This window comes from Seriola lalandi, unplaced genomic scaffold (genome assembly GCF_002814215.2).
Source record: "Seriola lalandi dorsalis isolate HSWRI2012SDOR001 ecotype SW California unplaced genomic scaffold, Sedor1 jcf7180002054748, whole genome shotgun sequence".
NCBI lineage: Eukaryota > Metazoa > Chordata > Actinopteri > Carangiformes > Carangidae > Seriola > Seriola lalandi.
This window is the reverse complement of record NW_019525301.1, coordinates 3,841,846-3,862,108: the sequence shown is the minus strand read 5'-3', so window position 1 is coordinate 3,862,108 and position 20,263 is coordinate 3,841,846. Positions and strand designations below refer to the sequence as shown.

The following is a 20,263-nucleotide window of genomic DNA, read 5'->3' as shown; positions in this document are numbered from 1 at the left end:
GGTTAAAATTCTACACAATAGTGTATTTTCCAATTTGTCACCACTCTGTTGTATTTAAGTTTGAGCAATTAAACCTCTAATTAAAAAGCCTACTCTTGATCTTGATGCTTTACCCAAATACAGACATATCATATCACCCTTTTCAAAACCTTTGACAAAGCTGTTACAAACCAATTACAGTGGAAACCACTTATCAAGGGGGGAGAGTAACAAAGTAGATTTACTTGAGTAGGCTACTGTATTCAAGTATATTCTTCCAGTATCTGCACTTTACTTGAGTATTATTATGTTTTTAGAAACTTACTTCTAGAAGCTTAACTTTTCCTCCCCTACACTTAAAGACCGATATTGTACTTTTGACTCTCCACTACACTACTCACTACATTTCTATGAAGTTCTTTTATTTTGAAAATGTGACAGACCATACACTGTGTTCATCACAGGAGAAAACCCAATCACAGTCAACTCCTCCACTGTCATACATGTTTGAACCTGTCAGTGTCCTAACCATGGAGACGTTAGATAAAGATGAGGCCATGAGAGAGACCATGCTCTGATCTGAGGTCTGTGTTTGAAGGTTTGAAGACATATTCATTTAGGTTGAAATGTTTGCTGTGTTTACCACGACCACACTTCATCACTGACTACAAAAATATAGAATCATGAAAATGACAGTGGCTCCTTTTGTTCATTCAGTTGTGTTTTTATGTCCATGTCTACAGTCTCACATGATACAGCCTGTATCATATCTTACAGTCTTTTTATTCTACAGGTTCTACAGTCAGTCATTCTGTCAGTCAGTCAGTCAGTCAGTCAGTCAGTCAGTCAGTCAGTTGTTTCAGAGTCTTTAGGTTCTGTAAATGTGGAACAACACAACAATGTGTTGACATAAAAAAATGCTTTTGAACACTTCAATATTTTTTTAAATCAAGTACTCCAGAACTTTAACTCAAGTTAAAATCTGACTGAATAGAAATATATGACCAGAAGGATCTGTACTGTGACTGGAGTAATGGAGCTGTGGACTTTGTCCACCTCTGCCCCTTATAGTGATCAGTTTGACCCGGACAGAGATGACCACTATAAGAAGTTTCCACTGTATTTGATTATTTGCACAGGAATTGTTTGTTTCAGATTTTCAATCAGGATTTAGAGTCCATCACAGCACAGACACAGCACTGGTGGAAGCTGTGTGTCTTCTCATGGCCTCAGACAGTGGACTCATCTTGTCCCATTAGATCTCAGTGCTGCAAGAAGATTTTATTACAGAGACTGAAGCATGTCATTGGGATTAAAGGAATCATACCAGGCTGGTTTAAGTCATATTTATCAGATTGATTCCAGTCATTTAACAATGGTTTCCATGCACACAAAAGTTAGTCATGGAGTTCCACACAGTTGGACTACTGTGATTTGTTATGATCAGGATGTCCCAAAACCTCTGCCTCCAGTTGATCTGAAAAGCTGTAGGGGCGGGAACTGTCAGGAACTCGGAAAACAGATCATATTTCTACCATATTAGCTTCTCTGCATCTGCTGCTCCCCGTAAATTTAGAATAGTAGAAAATTAGAAATAGAAAGTTTAGAAAATCTAAATCCAGGCAGACTTCCTCTCTACATTTAAGATCAGGCTTAAAAAGAGCCCTGAACCATCCCGTAGTTATGCTGCTATAGGCCAAGACTGATAGGGGGAACTCCCATGATGCACTAAGCACCCTTCTTCTTCTCCCCATGCATTTATATCACACTACTGCATGTCATTAACTCTGGGTCTTCTCTCTCCCATAGTTTGTGCTTTTCCTCTGTCCTCTCTCTGCAGACATCTCTGACTCTGGAACTGTCACTACTGATCAAGACTCTTCATCATCATCATCATCATCATTACTCATTTTATTATTATTCTCATTATCATTATTATTGTTCCCGGTCTCTCACTCCCCCCTCTTTCTCCTCTTTCCCTGTAATCCACCTAGTTGAGCGCTGGTGTTCAGCAGGTTCATGCTGCAACACCATCTCCAGACAGTTCAGAAGAAAAGAACAAGTACAATTCTCCTGGATTAAATTTCAGTTGGGTGACCTGCCTTGAAAAAAAAGAACTGCAAAGAAATTTAGGGCACTCAAGTGGTTAAAAAAGGCAAAGGAATCACTTCATGTTCTGATCATTTAGTGAATTTTATTTCCAAATAATAGGCTGACATAGCTGAGTGATCTTTGAAGCGAGTGTGGCTTCTCTAGCTTCAATCCTCATTACAGGAGAATTAAGAGGGTGGAGGAGGGACAAGGGCAGTGTGTATAGCAGGTTTTGTGATTTCTGTGTGGTGGTGTGTTGTCTCAGAGCATGATATGTTGTCTGCCAAAAAGTGCATGATGTCTGGGCTCTGAACAACATACTTGCGCATAGGAAGTATCTAGAGCTTCAGTTCCAGTCATACCAGCTTAATGCTGTATCAGTTCTTGTTTCATGCTTCATGATAGTTGAAGACTCCTACTTGTCTTAAAATAGCAAGGAAATCACAGTCTATTCATTTATGTATCAGGTGACTGGAGTATATAATATGAAAGGCTTGGGGACTCAAAACGAGTTGTCTTTAAAGTGGGGTGCTGCAATCCCAGCTTAATTTGATAAGATGTTAAGAAGAATTAAAACTTAAATTAATCTATTTTTATCGCGGCTTATGCCCCTTCATTTGAATACCAAGACTTTGACAAAGACTGACTCTCTGAATGGAAATTATTGCAGTTAAATTAGGCTATTTTGTATAAAACTGGAAGCCTTTTAATTTAAATGGAGGTCTATGAAGTGACAAAGTTTGGTGATGAAATCTCAACAGATGTATGGGCTGCATGTCTCCACTAGGCCAGAAGGGGTCTGACCCTCACCAGTCATTTCCCCATCAGTAATGCTGGCTTCAGGTACTAGGAGAAATATTGGACTTAAAGAATAGTACCCCACACGTTAACAACATTACCAAAATTAACAGCGTGTGATGAGCCCAGGTCTCATATATAGTCATATGCATACTAATATATATATATTGCTATGTTCTGGTGGGAGGCTGGCAAAATGTCTTGTGTTAAATCTTTTCCTTCAATTTGTATTACATAGTTTCTCTGCAGGTTTTGTTTTCACTGGTCTGTTCATTTACTTTTATTTTTATTTTACAACCAAATTGGGCGCCACAAGCTCTGCAAATAGAGGGTACTACACGCCAATTATATTTTCGAGTGTGGTTTTAGAAAAATACGAGGAGTACATGAAAGCAGCATTATATTTCCCCCCTTTGTCAAACCCCCTACGCCTGTGAAGAGCTGGGCGCTGAGCGCAGCAGTAAACCGTTCCCACCACTACTTACCGGCTACATGTGAGAGAAGATCCCTCCTGAATGAAACCAGGCAGAGGGAAGAAACCAAACCAAGCATTACTTTTTTTACTGCATGGAATAACGGCACTGATTTTTTTTCACCAAGGTGTGTGAACTAGTTAAAGTTTGATGCCTGAGAGGTAATTCCGTAAGTGTGGAGTGACCGACACTGGAATCTGTGATCTCCGTCCCCTCGAGGAATAACGTTATCTTCTCGGCTGATTTGTCTGCGTACACAGGCACCGGCTGCGCACAGAGTGTACACGCTAAATAAAACCAGTGGAAAGTTGTTTGCTTCGCTGTAAGGAGGAGTAAAAGCAGCGGTTTGAGCGACTGAGTGAAGAGTTGCACCGTAGGCAAGGTGAGTGGCACTGTAGTCTGTTGTAGTCCGCCTCTACTCGACAACCCACCCGTGTCCCTATTTATTTCATTTAAGTGAAAACCGGGTTTGTTTTCCCACTTGTTCCCCTCTAAATGAACCAGCCCCCGTCTTGTGAACGGCAGAAGCTGTAACGTTATCGGAACAACTTTTTACTATATACATATTTATGGTTTATTTTCACATTGTTTTCATCCAATTTTCTGCTTTAGTTTATTGGAAATTGTTCAACGCTTGAATAAAACTGGCTACATTAGCTCAATCCAAGTTAGCTCACTAACACGCTGTAACTGGTACGGTGTGCTTCATTTGAGTTAGCTAACTTATCCATTTATATCTCTAGGCGTTGTCTATCCGAGGCACTAGCTGTCTACTAATGGTAATTATTTAGTTCCTGGTGTGACCCCCGTTTTTACGGAGTTTAAAATGCAAAGTGGGAAAATGAAATATACAAGAGTTCATAGTGTTGCTGAACTTACACAGTTTAGAAAGCAGCTAACGTTAACTCACCCTGCGGTCATGTCCCTGGAAAACTAAAGCCAGTTTGACTCGAGGATATTTCCAGCTTTGCAGTTTCGCTATCATTTATTTCAAAACAAGTTGCATTTTACACTTAAGTAGTCAGAATCAGTCACTGTTAACACTCATTGCGGTGTATTCTGTAGGTGAATGTGGATTCTGCTGTTGAACAGGTCATTCAGGTCTAAAAATCTAGTTTTAAATCAATGTATGTTCTTATTTCTGTATCACGTGTGTTGCTGAATTTACCAGAAAAGCCAACCAACTCAGACACACGTCCTGCATTCTATTTCCTTAGGTATTTGTATTTTGCTGTACTTAACAAAAACACAATTGGTCTTTTCTTGGATTTTTTCATTGATATTCTGTTCAAGGAATCATACCTGTGTATTTTGCTGCACACTATGACTCAGAATATCACTTGCAGTCCAAAACTATGTGATAAATACTGTGTGCACTTTATTCCAGTCAAGCCTTACTTAAATTTGTTCCCTTAGAAAATGAAGCTCTCTTATTTATTCAGCTGCATGACCTGCAAATAAAGGTAGTTAATATAAGCATGAGAAATCGTCAGGTGAGAATAATGCTGTGGCTGATAATTGTTCTTTTGTAAGGTCAAAGGTCAAAGGTCAAATGCAGGTCTTCATGTTATTTTCTGGTTGAAACCCTGCTGAGAGTAAGTTCACCTTTTGTGATTTTGTGTCCCATGGGTGCTAGTCTTCTCTCACAGTGTAATTGTAGTGCCTTCTTCACCACCCATGGCCATCTGCTCCTATTGCCTCATAACATAATTGATGGCTTAGTATAAGCCAGGAAATGAGATGGAATATCCCCTCAGATGATGATGATGATGATGATGATTGCTTATTTATTTTGGATTCACTCACTTGGTTGTCTGCACTTTTGTGGAAACAAATTTCCATCACACATTTTGGTGATGAAGTTATCTTAGACATCAGTGGTAAGCTTCTCTAAAGTAGGTCCTTTGGAGCAATGTAACATGGTTCATTTTGTGGTGGACTCATCAAATGATCCCTTGTTTTCAAATCCTTAAATGAAGATAAGCTGCAGCTTCTAGAAACTGAACAAGTGTGACAAGTTTAAATAAAGCAGTACATTGCCTCCTAATGTCAGATTATGAGTGTATGCAATTAGAAAGCATGTTTAAGTGGAGCCTTTGAGGCTTGAGTGGAGCACATGTTTGTGTTGCCCCTGAAGTGAATGACTCTTTATGAGCACAACCAGTAGCCAGCATGTTCTTGTTCCTGTGCCTGGATAAAGTCAGACATCAGGACCCAGAGCGGTCTGGACTTGTAAATTGACCTTTGACCCCTGGTTTGCATGTCTGGCTTTTAAAGACTTGACTGCTGTTTCAGTCATTTCAGTATAGAAAACCTGCTGAACTTGCATTTCAAGGAAATTCATAACACGAAGTTGAATTTCAGGGCCAGTTGTTTGTTTCTATCAGTGAAATCATACAGTTGTAGTGGATAAGGTACATTTTTAGGGGAAGACTTTAAAAGGTGAAAAGGCTTCAATTTTTTTTTGATTTCTCAGCATCGAACTGAACAGATTTCTTGCATAACAGGAATTACTTATTTCACTAAACTAACAATTCAGCCAGAGGACCTGTGACAGCAGACATGATTAAGTCCTTCTGCAATGAACAAGATTAACCCTTACAAATTCTGTTATAGTCGAGGTGCTAAACGTCAAAAAGGGAGGGCCTGGGTGATGATTGCTCTTGTTTTCTGTGTGTGGCAGCTGGAGGGACTGCAGGGAGCATGTGGTATCAAAACCTTTCATCACTGCCCTGCTTTTAGACTAACAAATGTCTTCTATGCTGACGTATTCAGCCGGTATTTTCTGCCAAAGTGTGAATGTGAGATAAGGAAACGCTCGCGTGACTTCTGTTGTTTAACATCAGCTGTGACATTTGTTGCTGTCAGTGTGGTAATGAAGAGGGGGAGAGACCAAGGGTTTGATGATCTGTGATTGGCTGGTGATGGCATGAGAGTATCTGAAAATTGCACGTCACTTGTGATATAGAGAATAGTAAGGGTCAGGTTGTGCGTGAACAGAACATTGTAAGACATGTTGTCTGACCTCGTTGGCAATTGAAAATGATAATAATTGTTCTGGAATTTGAAAAGCTGGCTGTCATGGAGAGAGAGAAGACTTGATTTTGTTTAGATATGGGGATAACAGTGCACATTGTCAAATTCAACAGACATTCATTGTGTTGCACTCGTGAAAAATGTGAGAAACAGTTGTATAAAGAGTGTAAGCTTAAAGTAGATGTGGCCAATAACAGCATTAAGTGGATGTGAATGTCAAATTGTCAGTTTAGGAAAGTTGCAGAGATTGTTGGACACTACTGCCCCTAATATCTGATGTTGAAAAGGTGTTTGGGGAGGGGGATTGCAAAGCTATGCAACCACCCTCCAACATGCAGTTCTGATGTATAATGCATAAAATGAAGCATGATGGCACTTTGAATTGCCTTTCTTTGTGATAAACGTACTCCTCCAAATGAAAACGATCTCTGTCCAGACGACCGCTTTAGATCTGTATCAGAAACCATCTCCCTGCAGACTATCACACCTGAAAACGCATTAATGAGTAATTAGGTACACTGGGCATGTGTGAGCCAGTGTAGACAGGAAGCAGATTGTCTTCTCTGCAGATGATTAGTTGCAAAAAATACTCTGAACAAGGAACAGCAAAGACAGTTGTAGAATTAAAATACAGAATTGAACTGAACAACAGCTGCTAGCAATGACAACAAGGTCAGTAACACTTGTAATTCATTATCCATGTTGTTTTCACCACTGGTAGTCAAGGCCCAATCAGGGAGCGACTGCCTGTGTCTACATCATCGTTTCCAAAGGACTGACCACAAGGTCTTCAAACTAAAACAGGGTCAGCAGAGTTTCCAAAAGACTCCGTTTTCAGGGCTCAAGAACTCTGGAGTCGTGGGGACGGGAAAGGGAAACGTAACAAAAGAGAAACGTAGTGGTGTGGGGCGTAGCCTCAAACTCTCTTCCAACACACCTTTCTGACACCAGAACTGCAGGGCAGCAGCTGGTCAGGTGTGTTGAGGCATCAAAATACAGAAAGTATCTCAAACCCGCTTTTTCTACACGTCACTCAAATACTTCTGTTGCCTTTTGAGTGTACCACCGATTGCAATACCTTCTCTGCCTTCAGGGAGAAACAGTTTGAAAATGATCAGCTTATGAATGAGTCATTCCTTTTTTTTTTTGCCCTTCCTTCAAGTACGGACCTTTGTAACTGCTATAAATATGTTTGCCTTTAGACAAGGTCTGATGTCACCTTGTAGAAATTAATTTAATTCACTTAAAAGCACACCCCAGCATTTATACGTCAGTATCTTTGAATTCTCAAATCAGTCCATTTTCTTTCTTGATTATTATGGACCAGAAACAAGCAGGTGAAGTCAGCTGACAGGAAGTCTATGTGTTGGACATTGTGTCCAACCGGTCTTTTATCTTCCCCTTTGAAGTGGACGATTACTCCAAAAGGGATCAAAGTACAAGTAATTTGGAAGGGCAGCAGACACTCGACATTTGAATGTTCGGCTTGCCCGGCAGGGGTCTAGGTCTATTCCACTCCCATGGCCAGATTAAATACTCAATTTAATTATGTCACTGAGCATTATGTCAGTAACCTTATCAAAGTGGCTGTTTAATGGGGCCCTGTGAGCCAGCAGATGCACCAAGGTTAGAGACAATATACTGGTGGTATAAATCCAGGGCAGAGGGATAATAGATGGGTCTGGAATCTGATACCCCTCCTGCAACATACCACTGCCACATTTTGAGACACCTCTAGATAGCAGACATTAAATATAGCCTCATCTGAGGGCACTACAGTTTGTAAATCTCAAAGTGCCTGGACACTGACGGTGTAGTGGGAGGATTATTTGGAAATGTTAGTGTTGCACGGTAAACTCATGCTAGGAAGGTATCACAATACCCTGCTGTCAAAACGGTACTATCCACCATTCTATTAATACCAATACTTCTAGAATAACTGCGTTTTAATAAGTATTTCCTGAGTTGCATGGATGCGTGACAGTGGAGCAGTGTTAGTGTGCAGCGCTCTGTGCTCTTGCTGGCCATCCACTAGGGTTGAACAATTAATAGAGATATTATCAAACTCTCAATATGACCAAGTCAAGGTTTGTCCTGGCTTAAAATGAGGTGGAGGTGGTACCATACCAATCATGTCCACACAAACGCACATTTATTAAGCCTTCAACTGGCTCTAGCAAACACTTTTTACGAACAGCATTTTAGGGGTTCTAATGAATCCTAAGGCATTTAAAAAAAGACATTGATAAACTGTAAAAAATTTGGGAGATGTTGCGTTGTGCATTTTTCACAATGTCATGAAATTTTAAAATTCACTGTTGGTGTCTGTGGAATTTTTTTAATTTGTGCACAAGTTTTTCAACTGAATGAGAAAATTTTTAGCTTTTGAAATTGTATTTTCTTTATTCTTTTGTTATTCTTCCAAAATTCTGATTATTTTTACAGTGAACACAAATGGTGCCCCAATGTCCACAACAAATGACGATGTTTTGTAAATGTTTCTTTTTTTGCTGTTACATGTTTTTTTGGTCTTTTTTGTGGTGTTGTTGTTTTTTTACCTAACAATATCTGAAATACATAAACTTAATAACTTATTCAAGGTCTCAGGTCTACTTTTTACCTGCCTGTAATAATCAGGTGATGTCTGCTCTCTTTCACTTGCCCTCATGAACTCGCCTATCTCTGATCGGGATGTAACGTTAATCTAGGAAACCTTTTTTAACAAACTTGACGTGCTTGGATGCAAAAGAAACAATATTCACCTGTTTGAACAGCCATTAAATATGGTGCCGTCCCCTGACACGCTCCTGCTGTTGGGAATAAACAGACACTCTTTGGAGGAAATTCCTTGAGGGAAATTTCAACTTCCATAGTCAGAGCAAGCCCACTGACACCACACAGCCCATCTGTAAAAGACATTTTAAACCCATGCAGACCAAAAGGAGCCAAATAAGCATCTTGCTGACATACATGCTGACCTGTTCAAAGAGTAATAGGGTAACAAATGTAATAGATAGCACAATGACATCATGCCCATACCGTCTAATATAAGTCAGACCAGTGTGATATATATTATTTGTGTGAACTTTCCTGACGAAACAATAAAGATAATTACAACTGTTCAATTTGGCTTTATCTTTTTAGCTAAATTATTAATGTGGCAAACATCCCTTCATCCTTTAAAGAGTCAATGATGAGCTCTGGTAAACAAATACAAAAGCAGAATACGGAGTTATATGCGTCTAGTCTTATGTGTGTAGAGGCCTGTATGGTTACATCAAAGCCAGTTGTCGTTTTCAGGTGATTTAAAAAGGACAATGAATGAGAACAGGCTCAGTATGGTCTGGTATCATGTCAAAGTCATAATTCTGGTATAGTGACATCACTAGAAGATGTTGTAATGCATCAAATTGGTGGTTTCATTCTCTGTTCCAAGGCTTGACATGTTCTGATGTCTGACTTTTCTTCGATAACTAGAGCAGTGATAACGCTCCTCAGGATTCCCAGAGGATTTCATTAGACTGGTAGCCTGTTCACTATTCAGATATGTAAATGGGGACCCAGATACATGCACAATGCACAATGTAAAATAGCTTGTGTTAAAATCCCTTTGAAGCTGCGAATGAAGTACTCTGTAAGAGTGTGAATTATTAACTCATCATGGTACGCTGCTGCTGCATGCTTCCACCACATGCAGCTCATGGTGAGTATATGTGTGCTCTACAATTGTTCCCTTATGAATGAAGCTGGTGTGTTTGACTAAGGTCAGTGTTGAAGTGGGAGCACACGTGATGTGATTGTTTACCCAAGCACAGTCTGCCTCCTTAGCTTGAACTAGACTGACTGGGAACCACACAAGGGCTCTTTTACTCTCTAATATTACTGACATACATGATGCTTGCAGGATTTGTGTGTCAAACATTGAACGGAATATGAATGGAGTAGAGGAGTTGCTTCCAGCATTCAAGAAATAAAAATCTGGTGTATTGTATGCATAGAAAATGGGCTGAATGTACTCCATGGATGTGGATGCCGACAGCAGACATGCTGAAACTACAATTTGGGCTTTAGGTGAGTGACAGTTGGAGCACTTTCAAAGCTTGGCTGGACTTGGAACTTTCTTGGTTTGAACATCAATTCAACAAAATGAGCAAATGTGTTAGAAACTATCTAGTTCTGTGATTAAAAGTCAAAAGGACATTCCTGAGTGCATAGAACGTAAGGGGAGAATTTAACTCTGGCTCACATGGTTTTTGGTCAAAACCAGCAGCTCCTGTCAGTTTGCCACTCTAAGGCCTCAATTATACTCGTTTATGGACATGCTCAAGGACAGCTGTGGACACCATGAAGGCGTAGTTGTTATACTCTTATACTTCTTTCAAGTCCATTTTGAGTAGCGCATGCACAGTTGGTACCTCTGTAGTAATAGCTTCACAGACAGGCGTGGAAACAACAAATTGGAGGGAACATGGACCACCGCACAGAGCCTAACATACACCCTCTGATAATGTTTCACACTGAACCTCACACACTCTCGTGTACTCGTGGATGCGGAAAGTAAAGCACTAGCTTAATCTACCAGCAGGGATTTAACATGATTTAGTGCTAACTTTCTGCAAACAGAAAGTTTTCTGTCATAACTCAGATCCCCCTCTTATATTGCCCTCTCTTGCAAAACTGAAGCAATTTCATCCTTCCCCCCCCTTTCCACATTTCATTGCTTCTCGTTCAACACTTTCTGCAGCTCTCATTCTCTCAGTATTCCCTTGCACCTGCATTCATGCATACCCAGGGTCCCGTATCAGTTCCCATCTTTCTGTGGAGCTGAAGCAGACGTTTATAGAAGGCCCTCAGAGAAAGAGGCCCGGCTGGCGAGATAAGGTGACACGGATGAGAAGGGCTTTGTCATTGCACTCGCAATGAGAAGACGAGACTCCAGCTGGGGCAGTTGAGGGTGGAGGGAGTGCTGAACACACACAAACATGCACATACTGTTGGTTTTTGTCCTTACCCTTCACTTGAAGACATGAATTCCTTAACTCAGACTTTAATCATCTGCACTGCCAGCGTGGTTTAATCTAAATCTTATGCTAATGAAGTCTAATTATAAACACAGAACAATGCAGGCAAGATCAGATAAGGTTCTTGTGGTTTTTTTTGACTGGAAACTCTAATTTTGTACTTTTTTCTCAAAAGGCAAAACCTTTTAAATGCATTATTTTGATCAATATTGAGATCATGAATCTTTAACACTATTACTCATCAGGGTTGTCAAAAAAATCGATACTTAGATACTAATCGGTACTAAAAATTAGCATCGGATTAGATACTCATTTGCAACAGCATCGATACCAACAGTGCCGTCTGACACACAACTTCATACAGCACCACTGCAGACAGGCTGGCACACAGCCCCTCCCCCTCACTAGCAGCTGAGCACATGAACGCTAGTTGACGTCCACAACACTGAGCTGGCTGGTGTCGCCAGCATAAAACTACATTAACATGGCAAGTGCTGCTGCTTTAGGACCTTACCAACCTGTTCTAGTTTAAACTGAAAAAAGCAAAAGTGCCACTTGGAATTATTTTGATTATTATATGTTTATTATTTTACCTGGCAGCACATGTTAACGTTAGCCATTTAATTATTAGCGATTAGCCGATAGCCACATAAGCCGTTTGTCAAGTTATCATTTAGCTAACGGCTAGCACACTATTACTCATTGACTTTGGAAACACTACGTATTTATTGAACTTTAAAAAAAAGTTTACTTTTTAACAGTCAACTTTCTTGAACTTTAAATACAATTCAACGGAAAAAACAAAAAAAGTTAACTAACTAGATTGATAGATACTCAAACCAATATTTTCCGTGACAGACACCCAGTCATCCTAATCATACTTTCACAAAGCGTTTTTTTATGTAACATTTTAGAAAGCCTAGTGTGCAAGCAGTACAACACATCAACCCTGGCAGCAGCTTGTTGATAGTAAAAATAAAAAATATAAAATAAAAAAACTGATTTCAAAAGGAAAAGCGTCATGTCTGTGTTGTTTTTAGCAGCCAGACAGGGACGCACTCCTACGTATGCAACCGGACATAACCAAGAAGTGGATGGGGGGTGGTTTTTGTATGAGTGATGTGGCACAATAATAAACAAGTTTTATATGAATTATCCTTTCACAATCTTTGGAAGCCAAAACCCTAAAAATAAAACATTATTATAATAAAATTAGATGAATCGCCCACCAATGTTTAGTCTTGTTTAGACAGTCATATAATATTCAGTGGTACAAAGTTGCAGAAATTATGGAGTGAATGAGAGGACATCAGAAGAGAAAAAGTAGTAAGAATCTGACCAAGAATTTGGTTCTATCACTATTTTGCTGATTTTGAAACATGGGTCTATGAGCAGTTAATCCATCCAGGTTCAATACTCAACCCAAAGTTGTTACACAAAAAGGACAATTATAGCATTTCATCTCAGTTTCTGTTGCTGTCATCCCCCATTCACTCATGAGGTCTAATACTGTAAGAGAATGTGAGGGTGAAGTTGTTTTAAGCTCCTAGTTTTCAGTCACCACAACCCTGCTTTTAATTTTACTCTTAAATTCTAGCTATAAACTAAACATAGTTACTGCTACACAGGAGTAGTTTGTGCTGACCAACAGTTGGGGTTACAATCAGGGGTGTGCGTACGCAGACACATTCCACACATGCACTCTAGAAGACGTTTCACTCTGTTTGTATGAACTAAAGAAACACAGTTCATCTGTGGTGTTACAGCAGTGTTACAGAGTGGAGCTTCTTCCCTCTGTAGGCTTACAGAGAGCACACACACCGACAACAGCCAAGTGTAATTTAGGCCTGACGATGATTTACTGACAAAATCACCAAAGATTGGGATTTTACACTTGACGCACAGCCGATTCAACTTTTATTGTATTTTAAACTTTGTATATAGTATGCTTAATGTTTATTTTTCACTTTTACAATGTTTACGATGTAGAATCAACATAATGTAGCAATTAGGATGCCCTGGAAGAGATTCAGAGGCAAAATGGAGACAAAATTATACAATTTAGTGGTTTTGGGTTTTTTTTACACACAATGGATGAACAGGGTAAATTAAGTGGCTAAGGGTTGTATTGTGTGCAAATAGCCTCCTGTACTGGAAATCATTTTTTTAGCTGATTGCATTTCTAGAGGTAATAAAACCCTTTGGCACACTTTGGGTACGTTGGCTTTCCAAGTGTCCAAATGGAGAGTCTGCCTGGCCCCATCCCTACTAAAACCTTTGTAGAATTTGTGTGCTTTGTGGTATTTCTACATACATTGTTACAGTTGTAGTCATGAAGTTGCTGAATGAAATCAGTGGCATCCCAGTGCATGGGACCACAGTTATCATGGTTGTTATCCACTGTCTTAATTTAAAATAAATTGTAGGCGAGGACATTTTTTTTAAATTTTTCCTTTGATTTATCACAATTTACTCAGCTATAGTAACAGTTACAATGTTACTGACACATGGAATACATTCTCTGAGGTCTTACCTATCCATAGTGACCAAGCTCTTGCAAATGGACCTGATGGTTGTGGAGCTATTCTTGATCTATTTTGGGTATGTATGTCTAGGCGAGACATACTCCCCATAGACCATAGATGTGCGAGCGTGGCTGCATGGACACGTCTCCATTTCCCTATGCTAAGTTGTGTAATTGGGAATTTCTTAGAAATTGTTAGAAAACATTTTCAGTTTAGTATGACTTGAATATTGCTCACTAAAATGGAAAATAAGGTTGCACTGTTTACATTGCATTTTCATTTTCTAATTTGAATTGACATTTGAATATTGTCTGCTGCACAGCGGGGTGCGACTTTGTTTTCATTTTCAAGTTTATCATTTTAATGTCGCCCCCCACACGCTTCCATATTTGTATCATCAAACACTTAAGTGTTTACTTGCATATTTGTATCAAACAAGTGTATTTATTGTAATCTTACTGCGTGGCGCTTGTGAAGTTGCAGGACTGTTTTCCCTTCAGCAAAGGATAATCCTGAATCCGTGATCAGCATTGCTTGTTTCATTGTTGACATCATCTGTCAGATAAGTGCAAAGTTTCTCACAGGGGTGTGAGTTGACCTGGGTATGAAGTGCCAGTAATATAAAATTTGAGTTAGAGAGTTAGAGATAGAATGCAGTTCACATGCTTTCACATTTGCGGTTCTTTACACATACTGGATCAGTTTTCCAAAAGTTAAAGGTGGATGAAACATATATGCGAGTGGTGTGTTCATGAACTTGTAAAGCTGTGAGAACGAGCTGGAGTTTTAGACCTTGGAGTGAGGATGTTTTTGTGGGGTGGGGCCATAATACTGGCAGCTTTTCACATGCTGCCATTTTCCACTGTGCTGCTCTGCCATGCAGTCAAACAGTCGGTTTCCACCCTAGGAACTTAACAACACGTAACATAACGTGGCCATTGTCACAGAGTCTGCTTTTGTTTCCACTGCTGTCTGTGTCCACCCACTTTGATGATGAGTTCCTGGAACTAGATCACTGCCCAGGAGGTGATATTTAACACACGTTTAAGGTCCTACTTCCAGGTGTTGCTGGCAGTGACCACAAAAAATACAAGAGAGACCAGCTACTGTACCACTGCATCTGTATCTTCCAGGAAAACCAATATCTTATAAAAGAGAACACTTGTTGAACAAATACAGATGTCCAGGTCTTTGTTACAAACAGGGGGCAGTTGAAAATGAAAGATTTCTCATGATCTGGCAAAAACGGGCTTAAACCATGAGATGAAACAAGATTATCGAAAAACGAAGTGAACCGAAACACTCCAAAGTAGTTCAAGTGAGGGACACTTTCGCACCGACCTGCATGTGCTCGTCCAAGCTGCTGCAGTTCACGCAGACTCTTATGCTGTGCTCGGTCTTTGCCGCTTTGAAAGGGGTGGTCTGTAGGTCTTGTAACCCCCCCTTCTGCTTATCTCTGCAGAGGGGTAGAGGGAAAGTGGCCCAGCCTCCTTTGTTTCTTTTGTTGAAGAGGAGGCTGAAAACACCAGCCTACAAGAGAGGCGGATTGTGAGGAAAAAAGTGGAGGTTAGAGATGTGAGGTGTACCTCAAGGAGAGAAGGGGAGAGGGAGAGGAAGATGTGAGAGTGTCTCCTCCCCTGTCTGTCAGTTGGAAAACAGCTGGTGTTGACTGCAGACTCCTCTTCTGTTTCCTCAGAGGAAGGACAGGTGAGTGGGTTTGGTTGAGGAGGGAGTGTCCACCATCTGGAAGATAACCTTGAGCATCCAGGCTTTGGCATCCAAACATCTCCTTTGAACATAAACTTTGTGAAGTTGCCCCGAAAGTCGAGCAGTGTGTGTGGAAACGTGAATTTTGAAACTTGAAGATTTATGGGCAGAATTAGGGAGTGGTAATTGGTGTGAAACCTCCTCCTCTTGTTTGCAGTGCATGGCTGGAGTCAGACTGGTGGCCATTCATTCTGGCTCACGATCTGAAATGAATGGATTTGCAAGCGCGCTTGAAATTCAATATCATCTACATGACGTCAGGCAGCTAGCTTTGGCTTTTGACTGAAGACGCAACAATACAAGAAGCATCTGTTGTGGTGACACTAACCAGGCTTTTTTTTCTCACTTTGTGCGAGTGTGTGTGGCTTTTCATGGCATGCAGACAAGCGTGAAAAGCAGTGCTCTGAAATACCGACAGTGCACTGTTGCTATGTGGCAACAATGAAAGCTCTTAGAGAACAGTAAGCCCCCAGTTTCCCCAGAAACGCCCTTTTTCTCAGGACAGCTCCCCCTAAATCGACTCACCCCCTCCCCATAACTCCCCTTAAACACCCTGGGGTGTGGGACCCTCTGTCCTGGGAAAAGGGGTGGGGGTGGGGAGGTGTTTGCTATGGCAAAAAACTAAAGACAAATGTTGGATGGGCATGTTAAAAGTTCAGGACCTTTTCCAGCTGCTGGTGGACTCCACACGTACAGAACAATGTTCCCTGGAAACTACCTTACCTAGGTGTAGGTATGCAAGGCTGCATGCTGAAGATCACCGTTCCTACCTGAAAAGAAGCTGTGCCCTTTGAAATGGTCTCATAAGCTGTGGTCATAAATTCCCAACCCATCGCGGGTCATGTGATCCTTTAGTTATAGGAAACAACTAACTTGGTAGTTAAAGAAAACAGAATGAGAGTTAATAGCCTTTAGCCCTGCATTTTTCCCATTGATTTATTTATCACTGCAGTCATTTCAATCATCAATTATTTTAGTCAACAGTTTTCATTCAGAAAAAATTGCACATACCCATCACAAGGCACCAGAGAGTACTTTGTCAACTGAAGACCATGAGATGCTGTTGAAAGCTCTGGAAAATGGAGAAAAGCAGCTTCACATCCAAAAATCCAATAAAAGTGAAGACAAAATAGTAAAGATAAAATAATAAAATGCTAAAGGAGATGAGATGTTTGGAAGTGAGTAAAACCAGAAATAAAAGTAGAAATAAATAACCAGAAACAAAAGTAAGGTATTAAAGTAGGGTATTAAAAGGTATTAAAATATATAAATAAATAGAAAGATAGATAAATAAAATTCAATTAAAAGCCAAACTAAAAAGATAGGGCTTGAGTTTGCCTTTAAAAAATAATGGCTGCAGGAGCTACAGGTTACCTCATGAACAGAGTAGACATGTTGCTTTTTACAAGCTGCCCACAAAACATTTAACAACCATTTAGAAGGTGCCAGTCACCGTGACACTTAGGCTACATCCACATTACAATGTTTTTATTTTCAAGCAGCTTTTCCAAACGAAAACTATCTCGGTCCAGACGAGCGTTTTAGCTCTGTATCAGAAACAATCTCTGTCCAGACTATCACACCTGAAAACACATTCATACCTGACCATTCACATACACTGGGCACGTGTGAGCCTGTGTAAACAGGAAGTAGATTGTCTACTCTGCAGTTAGTTGGTTGCAAAAAATACTATGGATGAGGAAGACAGTTGTCAGTTGTAGCATTAAAATACAGAATTAACTGAACAACAGCTGCTAGCAAAGAGAACAAGGTCAGTAACGCTTGTATTTCATTATCCATGTTGTTTTCACTACTGGTAGTAGAGGCTGATGAGACCCAATCAGACAGCGACAATGGGTGTCTACATTATCGCTTCCAAAGGTCTCTGTTTTTACCCGTCCAGATTCAACACAACCTGAGTTTTCAACCTAAAACAGGTCCAGCAGAGTCTCCAAAAGTTTCAGTTTTCGTGTGGATGGGAGGAGGAAATGTAGCAAAAGGGATGGGTTTTAAAACAAAAATGTAATAGTGTGGACGTAGCCTTATTCATTCTTCCACAGCGGTCAGGGGTCACAAGGCTCTGTTGTCCTTGCATTGACACAACACTTGCTCAGCAAGGCTTTTTTTCTCCCCACTGAAACATCTAATAGCACAGAGGTACTCAGACTCGAATGAATCTGTGTCTTCATCTGTACATGGTGTATATGTGTGTGAGCTCACACCATTTGCTGCTTGCTGATAAGCTGAGCTGCTGGACACAGTGTCGCAGTATACAGCCTCTGCACTATTGCCCTTGGATTTTCTAGGCTTTGATTTAGACATTTCTTAAGCTGATCTGAAAATTGCGGTTCCATTCCTCACTTAGTGAACTGTAATCCTGGAGCATAAAACCAGAACCACACTGTGAAAAATTCACAGCATGTGTGTGTCTGCATATAGATAGTGCTAGGTTCATGTTGGTGTAAAAGTTGTAATGTAATCGCTGAGCTTACAACATACTAGACTTGTGTGTACCAATGAGCTGCGAGGTAGCTCTCATAAATAACACTCTCTTCATTGTTATTAATGGGGAGCTTAAGGGTTTTTTTGTTGGTCACCAGGAATAATCTTTTCCACCCGCTCCACCTCAGTAGCTTTAATCTGGCAAATGAACCAGGGCTCTGTTTCTCCAGTTATGGAGCACCCAGAGGGGGTTTGTGAGTGTGCTGGTGTGTTGTTCGCCTTCCAAGGTCATGCAACTCAGACAGCAGTTCATTATTGACATTTGTAGTTGTTCCATGAGAGCTGGTTTACACCAAACTGTTGTAAACTAGAGACGTGCAAAAAATCAATTCACAAAAGAATTGCGATTCAGAATCAATAAATAAATTCCAAATATACAATTCATTTTTTTCAGTCCTGTAACAGCGCTGGTTTACATTTTTTCCTGACATGAGTTTAGCTTGTTAGTCTGAGAGATAGCACCGTGTTGGTTTCCACCCAGATACTCCTCTGTGGCGAGAGCAAGAAGAAAGTTCAGTGTGAGCAATGGAAAAAGTAATTCAACCTGCCTCATCTTCAGTGAAGCAGCATTTGGACACATTTCAGATTTTATAACCTCGAGGGAAAGAAGCAACTCGATCAGACCCATGTTATCTGCAGCTTTATATATGTTTTTAAGAGCTTAAAGATCCAATCATCACTGAAGTGTATGTCATGTAGAGAGCTAATAAAAACAAATAAAATGTTCTAAGCTGTCAAATTGACTTTGAAGGTGTATTGATTGATTTCCAAATGTCAATCATGGATTGAGTAACATGCAAGAAATCATTCCACCTTAATAGATGCCGGTAGCTGCCGGTAGCCTCTGAGCTGCTCAGTGAATTAAATAGTTAATTAGTGAAGATGAAAAGACAGAAAACATCCTTTCATTCATCATTCACTCAGAAACATGACGGAGTCAGTCTGTTACACTTGGACAGCTTGTGCTGCTTCCACAGTGCTGCTGGAAATGAAAGCTAGCTTAGCTACGTTTTCATAGCCTAGCCTGTTAGCTTAGCTTGACCTCTGCCTGCCCTGCAGCGTCTCCTCTGAATGGATGTTTCCAATGTGGCTTCATTTGCTCGACACAAGTCAGTAAATAAATGACTCATTCAAAACACAAACTAGTATTCATTCACCTTCTGCCTAATGCTACGCTAATACAACCTGCTACATCCATGGTATCATCTATTGCTACTCAGCTGGATATTTGTCTGATGCTGCGTCATATTCTCAACATGATCAAACTTTTCATAAAGTCAGTCTAACATCTGATCATGTGACCCTAACCCACTGATCTATGTAAACTTGTCACCGTAGAAACAGTGGTTACATAACCTTAGCAACGAGCTGCAAATGAACGGTGTTCTTAAACAAATAGCACTACACCTCTGACCATCATATATAAATAAGATATAAAGCGTCATATACTAAATTACCTATTACCATCATTTTTGAATAGAGAATTGATTTTGAATTGAATTGTGCACCACTACTTTAAACTCACTTCACTTCCTAAAGAAATGTGATTGCAGTTATTAAAATCGAGGCATAATGATGGACTACCATAATACCATTTGGTATTATCACGCTGTTTTTTGAGGAACGCTTAATTTTCACTGTTGCTACAACTTTTTTAAGCCAAGATTTTTGGCTTAAATATGGAGGTATGAAATCTTTAAAGTTTGAATCTCTTTTGGCTTTAGTAAAATATACAGTTCTTTCAGTGTGAAGGTGACCTTGTACAAAAGAATCTGCACCAGTGTAGACGGATCGTATTTGTCATGCAAATGGGACGCTCAGATTCATTAGCATTAGTGTGAATATTGGGTCAATTCGATTATGCAAACCAGTCACCCACACAAACAACTCTTTATACTGTAAATCAACATGACCTTTGTTTGTATTACCACTTACTAACAAAGAAATTATGTTAATACTGCACATTTGTCAAATTAACAATAATGTAGAAATGACTGTGAAACATTAGTCTGTTTTAAAATGCATTGTGTGTTTTTGATTTAACATAGGCGACACCGAACAAGAAAAACTT

At 40.0% G+C, this 20,263-nt stretch overlaps 1 protein-coding gene across 2 annotated transcripts in view; it reads left to right on the top strand.

Moving 5' to 3' along the window:
• Nucleotides 1–3,318: 3,318 nt before the first annotated feature.
• The window catches only part of plxnb1b (plexin b1b), a 93,536-nt gene continuing 76,591 nt past the window's right edge, over nucleotides 3,319–20,263 (top strand). Inside the window, exon 1 of one of the 2 annotated variants that reach the window (XM_023424722.2) lies at nucleotides 3,319–3,723. The gene's annotated coding sequence lies outside the window, so the exon portion shown is untranslated. The remainder of the gene's footprint in view (nucleotides 3,724–20,263) is intronic. The other variant, XM_087178855.1, reaches the window with a different exon arrangement.